Genomic DNA, 11,837 nt, shown 5'->3' with positions numbered 1-11,837 from the left:
GGATTAGATCACCACCGAGTTTCCATTTTGCCCTTACATCCCGTGATTGTGATGTCCCTCAAACTTCAAGTCTGCGTCTCTGTGTTTAAGGCTTGGAGCAAATGCAGATAATCATGCAGTGGGTGCTACAGGAGCTAAAATTACTGCAGACAACAGAGCTTCTGCTCTTCATAAGCTCACAGGGATTGGGGGTGGCAGACAAATGTAATTATTCTCTAAAACAATGAGGTATCCTAGGACTTAAGGCCAGAATGGTTGATAAAGATTTTAAGCAGTAGGTATTGCCTCTCATTCCATCAAATATTGATTGAGCATCACAGCTGATTTAAAGGGATCCTAAGATTAAAACCATTTTAAATGTTCTGTGTCATTCGTCACTATGGTTTGCTGTTTATTTTTCTGTTCACATCCTAGCTCTGCCACTGGATGAAAGCTCTGCAGAAATAGCGGCTGTGATGTTTGTACTCTAGGGTCTTGAGTAGGATCTGGCACACAGTAGATACTCAAGAAACATTGATGGACAGGTTGAATGGTTGGTAGGGATGATGCTGTGATGAGCTGTGTGTGTAAAGTTGGGAAAGGAAGGTGAGTTATCAGAAGGTAATCATTTTGTTAGGGCCTTGGAGGACAAGAAGTTTATAAAGATGAAAAGATGAAAATGCATTCTGTGTAAGGCAAAAGCGGGAGCAATGGTAGGGAAGAGTGAGATCATATGGTAAGTTGAGCAAAAAAAGATCAGTTCCTGGAAGGAGCTGCCCTAGGTGAAGCTGAAGGCCGGCTGAGCTCGCTCATGAAGGGCCTTCCCTGGGGGTCAGGGTGAGGTGAGTATGGAAGCCCTGGAGTCAGATTGCCTGGGTTTGAAGCCTTAAAAGCTGGGAGACTGGGGTACATTAACTCAGCCTCTCTGTTTTATGTTTCTCCATTTTCAAGTTAATGTGACGATCCATGTAAGCACAGAACCTAGAACAAAGCAGGCTTGCTTGTTGTTAAAAACAGAAGAGGCCAACCCAAGGAGACATTCGATGCTTTGAAATCAGGAGTGGCACAAGCAGACTCATGGTGTAGACTGAGCATGTAGCAGCGTGTGGAGGATGGACTGGCTCTCAAGTCCTCCTGGGAGAAAGATGCTGCCTGCATCCTCCCCCAACCCCTTCCTTCCCTTACCTGCTAGAGACTCTGAGTGTCCTCCATGTGCCGGCACTGCCAAATAAATCTAGTTCCATTATGTTTACTCTCAGGATATTGCTCGTTGCCTAAGGCAGGGTCATCTATGTGAGAACAAATGGGATAAATAACTGTCTGGCATCAGTAACTGGAATGGCTGTGATCTAACTGAGGACCAGGTCTCCCTTCACGGGCACGTGGTCTTGCACCTGATCGTGTTTTCCTGTCCCTTTGTGTGACGCAGCCCTGGCAAGTGTATGACTTCTTAGCCAGAGCTCTGCCTGTGAACCTTGGTTCAAATTATTTTATGCTGTCATCTCTCCTTTTCTCACTTTTGTTATGTAAAGCAGCACTATATGTTTTCTGTGCCATATGCATCTTTGCAGGCAGCCTTAAATTCCCTTTGGAATAAAATGGGATGTGCGTAAAATGCATGACGTGGATTGTAGAGAGAGGCAGGGTGGGTTCTGTGCCCAGTGAGTTTTCAACCTAGTTTCTTCTCCAGGAAGACCTAGATTCCTGGAGATTTCTAGACTCTGCTCTCACCTCCACCACCAGGTGGGGACTGACAGTTGTCTCTTCCTGTCATTCTGTCTCTGCCCTTGGAAGAGAACCGACGTCATTCCCCTCACACATATGATCTGACACGGGGTATTGATGAGGATCCTGCAGAGAAACTGTGGGATGTCTGGGGCAGGGTCTCTGTGGGCCCTGCTCATCACCCACTTGCCACTCGGGGCCTCAGTCTCTCCTTCCATAAAATAATTGCAGCGTGATGGATCAGTGTCCCCTCCTTCAGTCATTCATGTTTGTCTTCACAATATCTGGGTACCACCCACACTGTTATTTACTTAATATTTTCTTTTGACTCATTCTGCTTCCCTTAAATATTTTTAAAGAAAATTATATCATTATCATTGATGGCAAACTAGTACCTCTTATCATAAATAGAAGGTAACCCCCAAACAGATAAAATTAAAAGGAAACTATAATACAGTTGAGTCTACTCTGAGCCTGAGACTGCCTCTTCTGTTAAAAGAGAGATTTGCTCAGGAATCACTGCAAATGGAGACATTCCCTTTGCTGAGATCAGGATTGAAAGGTAATTGAAAAGGTACTTCTCTGCTTCCTGATTCATTGTCATTTAATGCCAATAATAGTAATTTGTTGGGCCCCTATGGTGTCAGGCATTGCACTATTTTTTGTATGTCTTTGTATAGAGTCTGTATAACAGAAAAGTGATAAATTTTTGATCATGATGACGCTGACGAATATTTAGTGAACAATTAATTTGCGCCAGAAACAGTAGTATACTTTACATGTATTATCTCATTTGTCCTCACCACCAGGGGCTCTGTGGGGTGTTGTAGCGCCCGTGTTACAGGTAAGGAAACAGTCCTAAGTCATGCAGCCGGTGAGGAGTCAAGCCCCGTATTGGGAACAGGCAGGACTCTGAGTTCACACCCCAGCAGAGGCTGCACTTCCTGCCACCGTCTGTCTAATCCACAGTGTGGCCCCCTGCTCTCTTCCTGCTTGCTGGTGACAGGCCCACTTGGTCTGGCTCCTGGACAGGGTCATCTGGCTTTCTGCAAGGTGACCGGACCATCTTGTCAGGGACCGTGAAACCTGGCTGTGTTTACACGTCTCCCCAAGAGCTAAAGGAAGACTGTGCTTGCCCTTACGATCCCGGGCACATGCAGTGTCCTCTTAAAGATGGCTTCATCATGATACCAGGTTTGCCCCATGGAAACACAAACTCATAATGACTATTAGAGAGGGAAAGATCCCAGAGATCTTCTAGCTTACTCTTTTCCCAACTGTGGTCAGAACTCTGCTGGAAGGAGTTGGACTGCTTTTAGCTGGGGAACTGACTTTTTCAATTACAGAATTTTGTAGACTCAGAATAGGAAAGGACCTTACTGACCATCAAGTTCAGCCCAGTCCCCAGGGTCAAAATTTTGTATAAGTTGCTGGATAAGGAATGTGGTTTAAATATTTTAAGAAATAAGTGATCAACATGTTAATAGTGTGTGTGGGTAACTTACACACTTACAGTGTCACACAGCTACAGATATCAAAGCCAGATATCCAGCCAAGGCTGAATTTTGAAAACCTGTTTCAAAATTCAGCCTGGTTTTCTTGGCTGAAGCCTTAAGACAGAGATTTAATAAGTGGATATTGCAGTGGAGGACCTCACAGAGCCTCTGATTTGAGTACAGATAGGACCATTTGCCTGTCACTTCCACACTAATGATCCAAACCCAGTCTAATAAGATGACCCAACTCACAACTGTGGACAACGCCATTTTTCTCTTCATTTTCTGTTCTTATCATTGAAATTGGTAAAAATGGACTTCACTTGTAATCATTTGAAAAAATTTTTAAAAGATGAAAAGAAAGGGATGATGGTGTGTGTGGGGGGTGGGTGTGGGTGTGTACATCTGCCTGGGAGGAGAGTCCAGGGGGAACAGCCTAGATAAAGCTTCCTACGAGGATATTAGACTCTTGACATTGGCATGTGATTTTCCCCAAGATCTTTAAGAATGTCAAAACTGGTGCACACAAGTAGAGAATACTATTCCACCAATAAAATGCAGCGAACTATAGCTGAAACATCTTAATGGCCCATTTCCCCTGCTGAACCTGAATGCATCCAGTGTACTTAGTGAGGTGTGATAAGGATGCAGAGCGCCTGCTAGACTCGCTTGCTGGCTCGCATCAGCCTCTCTATGGCCAAATTCATATTTGTTGCTGAAGAAAATTTCAAGTCACCACCTAGTGTGGGCCTTCATTGGCACCTGTACGCAGGTGGGACTTTGGTATTAGGGACTCACATGGGGTCATTTGTTCAGAAGCTATTTGGGAGCATTAGTTTGTGCCTCTCTCCACCTGATTTACAGTCAGCAAGAAAACATTCATGCTTCTTGCCCTTGTGGAGCTTGTAGACAATTTGAATTTGTACAGCTTGTGTCTTCAGAGTAAGTGTCTAAGAAGACAGAAATAACAAAATGACATTTTCTTCTTAATTTAATTTCACATTGCAAAAGGACAGTCCCACTTAATTTTGAGAAGCCTGTTGCTTTCTGAGTGTAATGGCCTCAGAGAGGACCCTCTCCTATTATATCATAAATCAGTCTCACTGCTATAGCCAGCACAGCTTACTCTTTTTACTATGAGAAGATAGTAGGAGGCCGTGACTATTTCTAGCACATAGCAGAAAGTCTGCAGTGTGTGTGTGCTTGTGTGCGTGTGTGTGTGTGTGTGTGTAAATACTTCCCTGACTTTGTGAATATGAAGAGTTGCAAATAAGTGGCTTTCTTGGTTGTATGGAAGTTGCTCAGATTTGATGAAACATTAGAGATACTGTTTCAGGCCTTGGGCCATAGTCAGAGGTCTTTGCTGTTATCATTTCATTTGGGGGTGGTGATTCATCAATGTTTGCTCTCTCTCTCTCTCTTCCTCTCTTCCTCTCTCCCTCTCTCTCTGTCTCTCTCTGGCCTGGTAAAGTGATGCATTCATTGATTTTTTTTTTTTTAATCATTGGACTATTTCCCTAAATTAGTGCCCTAATTTATGTCTGGAGAAAATAGTTGAGTGTAGCTGTTGGATGAATTGCTATAGGTTCAAACTGCCTGTGTCCTGACTTCGCCGTTTAGTGGCTTTGTGAATGAGGACAACTTGATTCAACATTTCTGTGCCTCAATTTCCTAGTTATGAAATATAATCATAGTACCTGATGTATCAGATTGTTATAGGATTAAATTATATATTATAGGAAAGGACTTAGCCCAGGACCTGGCACATTGCAAACTCTCAGTAAATGTTAGAAATCATCTCACCTGTTTGGATTAAGTTGTGTCTACATGACACGCAGCTCCTGGGGGTGTTGAAGAGCTGAAAGAGTTAGCATCGCATGTACGTGACTATAATCATGCCCTTAAGTCCTCAAAGGTGATTAAATGCTTCACTTGGCATCAGAGGTATTTGGGAAATATCGATCACACTTTTTCAAACTCAGTACATGTACAAACACATGGATTTACTGTCAGTCACTCAGGAAGTACCTATTGGTTACCCAGTCTTGTTAATAGCCGGTTGCTTACAAAATGATAGTCTATTTTACCGATCTTAACTATTTTAAAAAACAAAGTGGACAGCTCCATATTACTTTCATCAAGGCTAAATAATATGGGCCAAGTGAGTATATTATTATAGTCCTTTGAAAAAATTATGAATTTTATCTGTCATTTGACATCAAGTAGATAAAAAGGCAATAGATTTTCAGTGTTTCAGAATTTTAAAACTACAGTTTTATGGTGGTTCTCTGTTTCACCTCTACCATTTCTCTATTTCTCCAAGAGGCCAAGCCCTTTAGAGGGTTAGCAGGTTGACCCAGGCCAGACAAAAATGAGTATAAGATGTGATTTCTGTCTTCAGGGAGCTCAAAGCTTCCTTGGATGCAATGTTGGAAGGGGCAGACAGCCATAATAACAAGGAACTCTACCCGTGGGAGAAATCAAGACGTAATACGGAGTTCTGACGGAATCCGGAAGCCCTCCGAGTCCAGCACAGGGAGCAGGGTAGAGTCCCACCACAATTATACCAACCGTGAAGGGGAGGGGAATTCAGCTGAGGGAACAGTACGTGCAGGGAGGAGCAGAGGCGCTTAGCCTGCCGGGCTCACCTGGGCAGGAGGTGAGGCCAGGACAGACGAGCGAGAAATGCGTAAGCTCTGTCGTCCAGTGCGGGCATTTCCTGACCTGGCAGGGAACCATTTAGAGTTTAAATATTCTCGAATTCTTTACGTAAAGATTGCTGCGCTTCTAAGAAGCAGGTGGCTCCTACCCAGAAGGAAGTCTCTGTCTGGTCCTGTGCATTACTGTCAAATGTTGAGCTATTTGTTCATTCACAGCAAGGAGACAAATAAGCTAAATAAACTATGGAAGAGGTAAATACTGTTCCAGAACAGATGTGATTGCGTATGCCCTACCTGCTTTGTTTACTCCAGCAATTCTTTCTGAAAGTTTTCCAAATGACCCAGTAGATATCCCAGAAATTCTCCTGAAGTTGGGTTATATTTATTTTTACTTGCTTGCCACTCCCTCCTTACCCCCCTCCCACCAAAAGAATAAATAAATAAAAAGCAAAAGTGCTGCTATTTTAGGGCAAAAATAAAATATACTCTCTTGGAGAAAGGCTTTTTCTTTTCCTTCGATTCTAAGTGTTCCCGGGTTCTATAACAATATAAATAGACTTAAGTGTGTGTGTGATTTTTGTAGTGGATGTGTTTAGCTTTTCCCCCTTTTCTGATGTTGAATTCCTTTATTATTCAGTAGGGAAATCATCATGGCAAAGTGGGAAGGCAGATCTTTGGGAGCATGGGAAATTTAGATTTGCGTTCCCATTCCGCTGCTAATTAGCTTTGTTATCTTGGGCAAGTTATTTAACTTCTCTGAGGTTTAATTCCCTTCTCTTTTAGGAGGTAGGAACGGAATAAAACAAGCCCCGCCCAGTGCTGCTGGGAAGATTAATTAAAAGAAAAATGCACGTACAGGCACCAAGGCTATATATATTGGGGATATGTGGTGGGTGACAAATAAAACTGGAGCTCCCAGCATTGCAATTGTTAAAATGTTAAAGGGGAGAAAGCGAAACTCCATCATTTAGGCGAGAAATAGGGATACACTGTAGAGTAGCAGGAGGTTTGCTCATATGCTAGATGATTGTTTGTTTATTCATTTCCCAAAGATATTACAAAGGCTGTGAATATTTATTTAGTTCTGCTCCCAATAGCCCTTCTAATAGGGAATTATTTGGGTACAACGAAAGACATTTGTAAATGCGGCTGATAAGACTGACACTGGACAAGGAGTGTTTTGTTGGACACAAGAATTCTATTGTCACTGGCTTCAGTTGTCAAGTGCCCGGGGAACCCAGAATTTATGGTGACAGCACAATGGGCCTTTCAGGGCCCAGCAAAAGAACTGTGAGATCCCGCTCCCCGGCTTTTCAGGGCTTCTAATCTTTTTATCGGGCCCGGACAATGCCGGATTCAGCTGCTGCCTGCGCCTCCTGACTGTCCATTGGCCATCAGGTATTGTGCGGTAATTACCATGGTGACAATGGACTCTCTCTACACCAGTCCATCAGTGCTTTGGAAAACGGCAAAGGTTGTCACTTTGTATTAGGTGCCTCTAAAGGCATGGCTTACTTAGAAAAACTACTAAAGAGAAATAAAGATAATCATGCTAAGAGTTTGATTTAAAGGGCCTCTGTGTCAAATCCATTTGTAACCCAGGAACTCTTTATGGATGTTTTCCCGTAATTACAGCCAGACGCTGGGCGTCATCCCTGCAGAAGCAGTGAGTAGCCGGCCTTCGAGATTTTGCAGGGAGCCCTGAGCTGTGGGCAGCTGGCAGCCCTTAAAGTCCTATGGGAGCAGAGGTCTAAGCTGAGCCATTGTACTTTGAGGGATCCCTGAACTTCTTTAAAAACTCAGTTTCCTCATCTGAAAAGGAATGGTGTGGAAAAATGCTTATAGATTAATATTAATTATATATCCCGTGAATGTATATTAATATATACAAATGTATGATTATTAATCAATATATGAAAGCTTATCCATCTACCATAGGGCTTTGTGAACAGCAAATATACAATAAAAGGTAAAACTAATGTTTTAATCGTGCACAATTGAAAAAGCACAATCTATACCTTTTCATAATCACAGCTACTAATCATTGAGTGCCTACTCTAAGTGAGGTATTGTACTTATTATCACTATTCTTTACAATAATCCTACAAAAGAGTTATTAATATCCCCATTTTATAGTGAAGAAACTGAGGCTCAAAAAGTTCTTGCCAAAGTCAAATTAGCTTGGAAGAGGCAAAGCCTGGATTTTAAGCCCTGTCCCCTCACATTTAATAGCTTCTTCCCTCATTTTTTTTTTTAATCATAATCTACAAATTTATCTTACAAAATATGCTTCACCATATGGTTTTGGAACTTGGGCAATTAACAGGAAAGAAAAACACCCAGTGGTGAGTATTTAATTGGGTTTATTCATCCCTTCAACAATGTCAGGAACATGTGACACCCATAAAAGGAAGAAGCCCGCATCTGCAGGGAACCCAGGCTCTACCGCCTGTGTCCCTTCTCCTGTCTGTGGAGCAAGAAAAACACACAGCAATATCAACAAAACAACTTGGTGTTTCTAGACCAACAGAAAAGTATATGGCCTTTGCTTGACTTCTATGCCCAATAAAAGTTTCAAAAACCTGATATTTTATTGTTTAATAGTAATGTATTTAATCATAGTTTGTATTACTCAGCTCCATACCAAAATATCTCAAATTCCCTGTTGTGTTGTTATACCAAAAAGTAGAAATTATGTTATCACATCCTAGAGAAACGGGCATAATTTACCCGGGAAAGTAGGTCTCGTTGTGGGTTCTTAAAGCTGGCAGGAAAGAAGTAGATTTTTTAGTGATTTGTTCTCTGCTGCTTCCTTGCTCTATGAATTTGGATATTTACCACTTAGCCTCAGTTTTTTTCACCTGTAAAATGGAGCTGTCACTCTCTCCTTGGGCTACCCTGCTCCTCTCAATGGCAGTTCTTTCCCTTTTATACCCATCACCCCTGTGTCATACCTATATATACACAGTTAGTGGCCTGAGGATCCTGAAGCATGCGCTGATGGAGTAAGTGGGGTGGGGACTATTTTACTGTAATTCACATATACTTTCAGCCCTTATCCTCCCCCACAGCACTGTATGTTGGTGTTTTTGTTGCTGGAGTGCTGTTGACAATGATCCTGGCACACACCTGCCCGGGCTGAGCCCACATTCCAGAAGAAGACCCACACATGGAGAGCTATAAGCCAGGGTATTTGATTTGGAGCAGAAATCCTAAGAGAGGGATGGCAGCATGACTCGTGGGTCAAAGGGAAGGATATGGCTCTGCAAGTACTGAGTCTTCAATACAGTCAGAGCTCAGCAAAAGAAATTTGCCACAATCACATCCCCATCTGTCCCTGAGTTTCCTCCTTGATTTTGATATGCTTGCCAAGTATTTTCTCCATCCCACTTTACACCCTTGGCTTCATGGTGTTCCTCTTCCTGATTTCTCAGTCTCTGAACTAATATATGGCATGGAGTGTCTTCGCCTCTAAGAGGTTCAGTACTATGGGTAGCCGAGCACAGCAATGGAAGGGGCTGGTAGAGAGCAGTGGTTCCCGTACTTGAAGAGGGCCCGTGATGGCATGCAAGCCTTGGGAAATGAAGGGAAGATGCCCTGAGAGTAGGTAGGAGTGCGTGCAGCAGGGCTGCATTGTATTTTTCTGTCTCAAAAGGGACCACATGATTCCAGGCCTCGGGGGAGTCATTAGATGTGGGGAAGGTCTGGGGGGAGAGGGAAAATGAACATTCCAACCAAGAACACCAATGCAGAAAGAGAACATCTGCACTATACCTGCCCAGCCCTCTCAAACCTAATGAACTCTTTTTTCCCATCAATTCTGTTAAAAGCACAAAAACAACTTAGATTTCTTCTGTTCATTTTTTTCTAAGAAAGATGGTATAATTGTATACTACAGACATTGTCCACAGAACCCAGAGCCCCTCTTTCTCAAATGTTTGCAGTGATCAGAATTCATAGACAATTCACCCATTTATTTTTGTTTTCCTTCCAAGGCTCTTAATTGTCAGTGCAAGCTTTTGGTGAAAGGAGTTTTAAAGGAGACATTTTGCAGGGAGGTAAAGAATGCAAGGCCAAGTGGGAGTTCAATTCGTTTTTATAGATTTGAGGAGTAAACTTTTAAAAGCACAATGGCTGTATCATGAACTGATTGGAGACCCGAGGAGAAACACAGGCTATGAAGTCTGCACTGCTGTATTCTGATCCCACCTTGGGTGTTATGGGCTGTACACCTCGGGGAAGAGTTTGACCTTTTTGAGTGGTGGGGTGAGATACCCTGATGAGTTCATGATACCCAGAGTGGATATATGCATTTAAAGAGAATACATTGGTAAGGACTACAACAAATGCCCGTTCCATCCCATCCCTGTTTATGGTCTCCTATTCATCCATTTCTGGGTAACATACCACCCCCAAATTTAGTGTCTCATAGCAACTATTTATCATTACCTCTTACAGTTGAGTTGAGTGAATCATCTGGGCAGTTGTTACTTGGGCTCTCATGCTGTGTAGTCAGATGGCTGGAGTCACATGAAGGTTTGAGTGGGTTGGATGTCCAAGATGGCACCTTGACTTAGCATCTGGCTCTTCAGCTTGGATGCCTGGAACAGCTAGACATGGCTGGGCCTCTCTCTCGCTACCTACGCAGCTTCTCCACATGGCTAGCTGGAGCTTCCTCACAGCATGGAGGTCTAGAGCATTCAAACTTCAGACATGGCAGCTGACTTCTCCCAGAGCAACCTTTCCAAGAACACAAGACAGGTTACCAGGTTTTTATGACTCAGCTTCTGAAATCATATAGTATCACTTCTGCAGTGTTTAATTGGTTACCCAGGGGCAACCCAGAGTCACACGGAAGGGGACCACATAAGGGCATGAATGTCTGGGCGTGTGATTCATTGGGGGAGGGCTGCTGGAAACTGGCTACAATGTGGTTGCAAGCTGGGTCCTTCCTTATCAGTTACGTGCTGAACGAACTGCCCCCTGTGACTCCACGTGCATCTGCTACTCTGTCTTTGACATCCTGGAAATAGCACACATTAGGACAGTTTTCCTGTTCTTGATACAGTCACCGAATCGAGCCATGAGCAGATTTCAGTAGATGTACAGTCCGTCCTCAGCCCTTCACCAGAGGGTTTTTCACATGCTGTTGTTGTCCTTGTTTGTTTTGGAGAAGGCATTGTGTGTGAGGAGCTGTTAGGTGGAACCAAGATGAGGCAAGGAGAAGTGGGTTTAGGAAAAATGAAAGATAATAAAGTCAAAGTAAGAAGCTGTTTAAGCCCTTAATGCAGCCCGAGTTGATCCTAGAAGGTAGAAGTTCTGGAGAGGAAGGACGTTCAAGAACTCCTTTATGCTGCTGTGTTAGGGACGCTATGCCAGCCGCACCTTCCTTGGTTCAGTGCCTCGGTTTTGGAAGACGACAGCTGTTCAGACACTCCATATTCCTCTCTTCATTCATTCAGCAAATATACATTGAACAGCTGCTCTGGGCTAGGAAACGTGTTAGACACTTCAGGAGACGTGAAGATGAATCAGACCCGAATCCAGGCAGAACACAGCCCCACACAGAAACTCCAGAATGTGGTGCAGAGCAGGAGGGGGGCGGAGAGGAATGTCATCTTGACAAAGAATTGCAGCTCTGTCAGCCCTGTGCTCTGCTTTGCCAGCATGGGGATGACATCTCCTATCACAACTGCCACCACTGTCACTCTCTGCCCTTGAGTCTGCCATTCCATGAGGATTCGACAGCACCAGAACAGTGCTTCTCCCTTTAGGAGGGAAGGAACTTGCTTTGGACGCCAGTAAAATGTGGATTCTATCAGCAACCGGCTCTAAGACTTCCTGTCTCCCCTACAGGTTTGTCGTTAGTGCTAGAGCAGATGCGTGTAAAGTATGTAGCGTATTATAAGAAGTTGGATGTATGACTGCTTTTTTCTTTGTTATCAAAGCTCCAGATGCACAAATGGTTCATCAAACC

General features: G+C 43.4%; 1 protein-coding gene across 1 annotated transcript in view; it reads left to right on the top strand.

The window, feature by feature from the left end:
* The first annotated feature begins 11,590 nt into the window (after nucleotides 1-11,590).
* Nucleotides 11,591-11,837, top strand: part of CDH11 (cadherin 11) — an 84,105-nt gene continuing 83,858 nt past the window's right edge. Inside the window, exon 1 of the mRNA XM_065898693.1 lies at nucleotides 11,591-11,716. The gene's annotated coding sequence lies outside the window, so the exon portion shown is untranslated. The remainder of the gene's footprint in view (nucleotides 11,717-11,837) is intronic.

This window comes from Phocoena phocoena, chromosome 20 (genome assembly GCF_963924675.1).
Source record: "Phocoena phocoena chromosome 20, mPhoPho1.1, whole genome shotgun sequence".
NCBI classification, from domain to species: Eukaryota; Metazoa; Chordata; class Mammalia; order Artiodactyla; family Phocoenidae; genus Phocoena; species Phocoena phocoena.
The sequence above is the reverse complement of the archived record's forward strand: the minus strand, read 5'-3'. Positions and strand labels throughout refer to the sequence as shown.